The sequence below is a fragment of the Balaenoptera borealis genome, assembly GCF_965194805.1.
Source record: "Balaenoptera borealis genome assembly, chromosome: 2".
In the NCBI taxonomy this organism is placed as follows: Eukaryota; Metazoa; Chordata; class Mammalia; order Artiodactyla; family Balaenopteridae; genus Balaenoptera; species Balaenoptera borealis.
This window is the reverse complement of record NC_138867.1, coordinates 38,437,960-38,446,472: the sequence shown is the minus strand read 5'-3', so window position 1 is coordinate 38,446,472 and position 8,513 is coordinate 38,437,960.

Here is an 8,513-nt window from a genome sequence, read left to right as displayed (position 1 = left end):
TTGCCATAGCAGATGGTATAGGAAAGGAATAAAAGGCTTAGGGAACCAGGCATATTGGCCACGTCTATATTATATAAGGCCCGACAACCCACCTGAGGATCCTATGCCACAAGAAGACCCAGAGGGCACACTATTCATCAAAGCCATCAGGAATACACCAATTAGAGGGGCACCATCATTATTAAGAAGTTTACAGTGGCTCTCCTCTACAGATCAGAGTTGATAGGAGACACCACAACAGAATTTGGCTCATTGATAGCAATGGAGATGATGGGGCTCATGCAATTAAGACCAAGTGAGGGTACTTAACCACCAGAAGCCAGGGTTGAAGTCAACATAACAAACGGCAAGGCCAAATGGCTATATATGAACTTTTCAACAAATGGTGTTGAAACAATTCAGTAACCATATGCAAAATAAAGAATATCAACTCTTACACTATAAACAGAAGCTGAGGGGCAAGGCTTGCTCCCCAATTCCCATGGGGCTAGCAGAAACTTTGTCAGATATACCTAACATTCCGAGAGTTCCCATTGCCCAATCCTATTTTTGCTCCTCTTCTTTCACAGGTATAAATACATCTTATGCTCTCCTAACTTCATCTCAGTATCCACTTCCAATTTTTTTGATTTTTTTTAAAAGCAAATGCCTATCTTTCAAAAAGTGCTACAAATGTTCCCAGTTCTGCATGTAAGGACTTTGGAAACCCTCCATCCTAACAACAAGTAAGAAGCTAAACAGACTGAAAAATCAACAACTCTTCTTGGATTCATAAAACAGAGGAAGACACAGAGCAAACCAACTGGCCCCAGTATTGGAGAGACAAGCAAATACGGGGAGTCACAACTTACCAGAGCAGAAATTGGTGAGCAGAAACCTCCACAGGAACAAAAATCTGAAATGTAATTCACAAATTGCTGGAGGTTCAGTGTGGACAATTCTGAGAGTCAAGAACTTCAGGGAGACCCAGTCGTAGGAAGGCAGCCATGATATTGTGAGAATCACCTCCAGACCGACCGCTTCCCCACAGAGAAAAATTCCCTTATGCTTCCAGCAGAAGAGAGAAAGAACCATTTCTGAGCTGCGTGAGAGCACTCTTCTTCTAAATAGGGCCTTCGCACAGGGGAAACCAGTTAACCAGAGCCAGAATTAACCACAGCTGGGGTATTATCAGAGCCTAAACGACCTAAGAGAAGGGAAATACCCGACTCCAGCTTCCACTAGCCTCCTAAGTGGGAGAAGAAAAACGCCCACCACCACCCATTCCGCCATCCTGTCTCACCCAAGGGAGTAGAAAAAAACTGAGAATCGCTTGTAAATTTCACATTTCAGAGGCATAGGCTCACTAAAAGACTGAGACCTAATCATAGGGCTATAGAACACTTGCCCTCCTCTCAAACTCACTATCACATTACTGAAGGCCTATTTACAGCAGTTCCTTTCATCTGACACATCCTGTCTGACAATCAAGAAAAATCACAAGGCATAGCGACAGGCAAAATCACAACCTGAAGAGAGAGAGCAAGCGTCAGAACCAGACATAGCAGGGATGTTGGAATTTTATATTGAAAACTAGGGCAACAATTAAAGTTTAAAAAAAAAAAAGGTATAACTGATATGTAAGAAAGGAGAGAAAATGGAATCATATAAAATGTTCAATTAAAACCACAAGACAGAAAAAGAATGGAAGGCAAAAATAGAACAAGGGGAACAAATAGAAAATAGTAACAAATCTGGTAAATATTAATCCAACTATATCAATAATCAACTTACAGATCAATAGTCTAAATGCACCTGTTGAAAGACAGAGATTGTCAGAGTGGATAAAAAAACATGATTCCAACTATATGACATTCTGAAAGAGGCAAAACCATGGAAACAGTAAAAAGATCAGTGGTTGCTAGGGGTTGTAGGGGAGAGATGAATAGGTAGAGCATAGAGGACTTTTAGAGCAGTGAAAAGTACTCTATATGGTACCACAATGATGGATACATATCATTATACATTTTTCCAAACCCATACAATATACAACCATATGTAAACCATAATGTAACCGTAATGTAAGCTATGGACTTCAGGTGTTTATAATGTGTCAATGCAGGTTCGTCAACTGTAACAAACGTACCACTCTGGTGGGGGAGGTTGATAATAGGAAACGCTGTGTATTTTGTGGGGAACAGGGAGTATATGAGAAATCTCTGTACCTTCCCCTCAGTTTTGCTGTGAGCATAAAACTGCTCTTAAAAAAATTGCCTTAATAAAAACAAATGCTAGAAACTCTGCATCTTGCATCTTATTCTTAAAATTACAAGATAAATTAACATATTAAAGTTGCTAAGAACTCTTCCAAAAAGAAATCTGATCAAATTTGTTTACTCCAGAGTTTCCTAAAATAATTTGACCATAATTTTCCTCCTAACACCTATAATATCTCACAGAAATAATGTTCTATAGAACACACTTCGGGAAATACTAACCAAGTGGCAGCTTACCTAATTCCAGATATGGCCTTTAAGAAAAAATAAACAATCTCTTAAAACTTGTCCTGAAGTTAAAAGTCTATAAAATAAAAGTACAACATGAAAATGAATTAGAAACTTATATAGTTAGCTAATTCTAATTTATTGCATCCTTGAAAATGATGGGAAAAGTGTTGAGATCAAAATTTTCCAATTTTTTACAAGTATTTGCATCAGGAATTTTCAAAACTAGAACAGCTAACTATCTTAAACTCCGTCATGTTTTTGACTGAATTTACTTCTGGGTCATTCAATCAAATACCCTGAGGGGAGAAAGTTTGGTTAAGTGAGAAAATGAAGAAAATTTTCTTGCTTATAATTTAGTGAAGAAAAGAATGAGTGTCTAGAGCAGACGGGGGAAGTCAGAAGTCCTGCATTCCTTATCTAGAATTCTCAGATAAAAGAATAGCTGTCTGCCAATGCACACAGCTCAGCTGTGTAAGTAAGTGTTTACTCTTCTGCCCCTTCTTAGCATAAGCTCACCCAAAGAGGTAAATTAAGTCAAAGATGGAAAAAGGATACTGACATTTAGGAAAAAAACAACTAAGCTCATTTCCTCCTCTATCACCATGGCAAAATGAGGAAGGTGGAAAAGGAGTGGACATACTCTTCACAGCAGCAGAACAGGTACAGAACCATCCTCACCACACAAGCTTCCTCATTGGGTGTCACTACATTTACCTCTGTAAAATGGGAGCCTGATGTCTCTTTACTCTGCATCTTCAAAAGTCTTTCTAGTTTGTGCCTTTTCCAAGTGACCACAGCATGGGTGAAAATTCTAAACAACTTACATAGTAATTTTAAGTTTGAATAAGAGGTAAAATTAAGATTACACAATTATAAGACATGGATGGACCTAGAGACTGTCATACAGAGTGAAGTCAGAGAAACAAATATCATATATTAACACATATATGTGGAACCTAGAAAAATGGTACAGATGAACCGGCTTGCAAGGCAGAAATAGAGACACAGATGTAGAGAACAAATGTATGGACACCAAGGGGGGAAAGCGTTGGAGGGGGTGGGATAAACTGGGAGATTGGGATTGACATATATACACTAATATGTATAAAATAGATAACTAATAAGAACCTGCTGTATAAAAATTAAAATAAAATTCAAAACAAAAAGAGGGAGAGAGAATTAAAGTATCTGTGGCAGCATACAACACTGTATTTACATAAAGGATGTATGGATATTAATTGCACTGTTCTTTCAGCTTTTGTGTACGTTTGGACATTTTTTAAATAAAAATTTGGAAAAAAGTGAAGAGCCATAAAGTAATAATAATGAAAAAAAAGATTACACAATTATCGACAGGAAAGCAAAATGCATTTCTTCTATGGAAAGTCTGATGACACATGAACATAAAGTTGGATGCATACTTCTAAGTGTCAGGGGTTTTATCAAAAACAAAAGAAAGCACAAATCCAGAGAAGTAGTTAGAGGTCAAAGTAAAGCCATTTTCAATTTTTGAAAAATAAGCTGTATTAAGCCTAAACATGAATTAATTTTTAAAGAAAAGAGACTCCAGCATAATTTGGGGGTCCAGGAAAACACTGAGCTTTATCCTAGTGTTTTGGGTTCAGCAAAATACATTTTGCCAAACATTTCCCCCCTTAATTCAGAAAAGGCACGCATATTTCAAAGGAAATTTAATCCATATGTTTCTGATTCATTTACACTTAATTCATCAAAATGCTGTTTTGTAAGAGTTATTTGGTGTCCAAGAAGTCTTATAAGACTCCTCTCTTTGAACCAGAAAGTCTTGCATTGCCAGAACTAAACGGAACTTTCTATGTAAAAAGAGTAGGACCTGTGTTCCTCTAGGAGGTTTGGCCCCAAAACTAGACTCTACTCCTACAGGGATGAGGTCAAGAGTAACAGGTAATGCTGAGAATTAGCAGGGTCCTTTAGTTAGATAAAGAGAAAACTGCCAAACAACACTCTCCAGTGAAACAAACTGATCATTCTGTTATTGAGAAGTAGTTTTTGTTTTCATTTTTTATTATGGAAACCATTCCCAGGTTTCAACAAGAAAATGAAGGACTTTGGTCCTTAGCATGGAATGTTGTAATTAGTTATTAACCATGAATAAATATGTTATTTTATAAAACGATAGCAAAAGTGTATTTCCTCTGGTATTTCAAGTATTTTGTTATACAAATTGTGAGCTTCTGCAATGCCTTCATGTACTTCGTTACTTGTTTCGGACCTTGAGAATGCTTTCTTTTAATATAATTGATGTTCAAGTTTTTCCACTAACCAGTAGGCTTTTTTCCTTTGGGCATGTACTTGCTTTGCTTCCAAGACTTCAGATACTGGTTCTTCTGTCCTCTTTTTTTTTTTTTTTTTTTTTAATAAACATGCAAAGTCTCTACATTTAAAGCCATATTATCCTATGATGCATTTACTGTGCTTATTAACTTGATTGTGCATATATTATGGCAACAGTTCAAAACATCCTTTCCAATGATCCAAACATCATGATGCAGTTACAATGCTATCCCTTGATAGATATGGGAGAGCCCAGTCACTTGAATGACAATGAGACACAGGGATCTAAAACTACAGACCTCATCAGATTTAAAATGACTGTGAAAATTTCCTGTGATTGAAACCATGAAATAGTTCAGTGAAAATAACTTGAGTAAAATATTAAGCAGTAACAAAAGTTACTGTTAATGATTTTAATAATCAATTTAAACTAAAAAAGTGTTTTGAAAAATGCACACTATAGACATATTATTTGATAGTATTGATTATGAACCTTCATATAATGACACTCTAGTGATATAATTTCTTTTAACTTTTTTTACTCTAAAATATTAGTGTTATATAACTTAAATAAATCTTAATTTTCATTGGAAAAAACTATCTGAATTATCATCACAAAAATTTTGCTGAGTACAACCTACAAACTAAAGACACAGGTTGATGAATACAGGAATTTATTGAAATCTTAGTATGCAAACAATATTTTTTTTAATCCTAAAGGGCGTGTAACTGTGTAGTGCAAAGTATAAGATTTGGAGCTTACAGAATTGTCTTATTTCTTACTGGTAATTATAACATAAGAAAGAGGCATCTACAAACAGAATCTGGATCAAGTCCTAGCTCTACCATTTAGGAACTATGTTCCATTTTAAAAAATCATTTTTAAATGAGTCATCATTTTAAAAAATCTCTATGAGCCAGCTTCCTCATCCATAAAATGGGTAAAATAATATTCCTATCCCAAAGAGCAAAGAATTAAATAATATATATGTGTTAAAGTAATGCTAGCTGTTACAACAAATAAATGTCCAAATACATAATGACTCTAACATGACAAAAATTTATTTCCCACACACATACAATCCCAAAAGGGTATTCCTGATTATCAGGGGGCTCTACTTCAAACAGGGGTATTGGAACCAAATCTCTTTTCATCTTGTAACCATACCCTTTTCAACACATCACTTCTAACATTATCATTCTTCTCTGCATCAAGCCAGCAGAAAAGGAAAGAGCACAGAGTATCACATGTGAGACAATTTTATGGACTAGACCCGGAAGTGGTACACATCACTGTTATTCACAGTCCCTTGGCAAGAACTAACTCACATGGCCACACCTAACTACAAATGAGGGTGGAAATGTACTAGTTGGTTTGCCAGGAAGAAGAGGAAACAGGATGGGAGAAAACAGCCACTCTTTGCCACATGTAAAATGCCTAGCACTCTTCTGTCATGTAATAAGTATTCAATAAATGTGAGCTATCACCACTATTAATAAAGTTTCTCTTAAGTGAAGACATTTAGTTTGGGAAACAATAGCTTCATTGGCAGGGCAGGTGAATACATATTTATCTATATATTTATTATACAGCTAAGAGAAGCTCATCAAAATACAATAGTAAAGTGTTTTATAGAAAAAGCTTAATACATTTAATGGCTGGATATACCAAATAGGGTTCTAAACAGAAGACTACTGTATATTCTTTAATAATACTATGTATATTCTTTAATAATACTATGGTAAAAAGAATCAAATGGGTTTTTCTCAGACTTCCAATGTTCAAAGATCCAAACTTAGCAGATTAGAAAAAAATCTTTAGATAGTTGCATTTCAAAGAACATTACAGCAAACCTCAGACTGTTGTCTAAATTCCTTAGCTGCATTATCATCCTGTAGTAAAGCACACAGCTTCCATGGTGTACAAGTCAAAAATAGTTTTTGTTGTATGCATAGGGTTCCCAGTGCATTATTTTTTTCTATCATGGAATAAGGCCCATGCAGATATAAAAATATCTTCACATATTTTTCTTCAAGTAAAGATCTAAAACTCTACCTGTCTCTCAAGGGCAATGTGGAAAACCTTGTAAAAAGATCATTCCTTAAAAAAAAAAAATCTAAAGAAAAAGAAAAGTTAAAGTTTTTTCAGGGCCTGTCTGGTTCTAATGGTGAAGCATTGCCAATCCAAGGGGCAGATTTCAGCAGCTTTAAAAAGAGTTAGTTAATTAAAATCACCCTTCCCTTAATTTGCTGCTTTTTCTGTCTCTTTAGTTGGCCCAACTTGTCCATTAGTATAATATTAAACAAATGAAAACAAAAGGAAAAACGAAGCAAGGTTCTTTCTATGCATATTTCTAAGACCAGGCAGGGTATGTTCCAAAACCATGTCTACAAAGCCAAAATTGTTGTGAAAATAAAGCAGCTTTTTAGCTGATTGAAAATTACTTGAATTCGATGCTTGTTTTACATACCGAAAACTGCAGTTTGAAAAGTAATGGCAAAGCAGATGCTACTAAAATACAGCACTCTTTTCCACATACAAGGCTCTGAGGGGCCTCTGAAATATACCCAAGAAAGCAGGTTGCCTCATAATTCTTCTGAGGCAATGTCTAACGAAGCCTCATATTATTTTCCCCCAGTAATTTGTTGACCTTGAGAAGTAAAGCTTTCCTGAATGTCCCCAACAACCTTGGCTTTCTGATCATGTGATCAGAGAAAGAAATACTCTCTGGCTTTCATTAGTTTGAGGACATCTGCAAGTAGAACACAAAACAATCTCGGTTGCTGATCTTGTTCTCTCATCTGGACGGAACAGTGTTAGTGTCAACAACTGCAGTAGATGGCATGGCTAGAGCTAATGTAAACATTTCAGAAATCATAAGCTTAATATCGTCGTTCAGAAGTTGGACCAAGCTATGACTAAACTCTCCTACACTCTAGACATCAGGCTAGAGACTGACTTTGATATATCTCCAGAAAGGAAGTATATCCAAACTTGAACACTGGGAGAAAAGTAAATGCTCCTGGCATGGGAAACAGATGTGGCAATAGGTACATTTGGTGGGTGGATAAATGCAGAAAGTGAAACAAAGGGTGGTAATGACCTGCCTGTAGCGGGTGGGAGACATTCTGTGGGTCCCATTGTTACTAAAGTCAAGTCATAAAAGTAGATACTGTTTATTTCTGCAGTGGCAGTTCTTAGGCTTTAGCTCCTCCTCTGGCCACATTTTTTAAAATAGCTCCATGCCATTCCTATTATGTGCAGGCTTTCTTTAGACCCAGGGCAAGACAATGGAAAAACCAACCTAAACAAAAACAAACAGAAACTAAACGCTTTGGGTTTACTTTATAAACATGTCAGCCACAAGGTAGGTAATTGCCTTCAAATAAAGGAATTATTTGCTGGGTCACTGTGCCCAAGTGAGAATTTTAACATCTATAAGACCATACATTATTTTTTAAAATTTTTTGTAGAATCTAGTTTTATGCAGCTAAAGATACTTTTGAGCTTCATGTTTATTCCCAGGGCCAATTCCATGATTAAAAATAGAGTAAATTGAATGGCACTTACTCAACTGTATCTTCAATGGAATGCTTAACATCACTGGACTGAAACTAAATGATTAGGCTGTAACCCCTTCTATTTATAGATTTTCTAAGTTCTAGGAATAGGAATGCTTTCTCGTTTTTATAATTACATTTGGGCAACTCTTT